Source organism: Plasmopara halstedii (genome assembly GCF_900000015.1).
Source record: "Plasmopara halstedii genome assembly, contig: Scaffold_444, whole genome shotgun sequence".
Lineage (NCBI taxonomy): Eukaryota > Oomycota > Peronosporomycetes > Peronosporales > Peronosporaceae > Plasmopara > Plasmopara halstedii.
In genome coordinates, this window is record NW_020187364.1 from 275,696 (window position 1) to 275,898 (window position 203).

Here is a 203-nt window from a genome sequence, read left to right on the forward strand (position 1 = left end):
TTCGATCGTTACGCGTCCACATCATCGGGCCCCCGACCTAAACGGAAGATGACCCTGCCAAACGAAAAGCTCTTCGAGCTCGTTTCTTGGTTCCACAAGAATTTCCGTTGGAAGCTTATTGCACTCGTCTGAGTGCTCAACGAGATGGCTCTCGTGTACCCGCAATGCAGACAATACCTGTAGTGCTCACCCCTGGCGAAAGC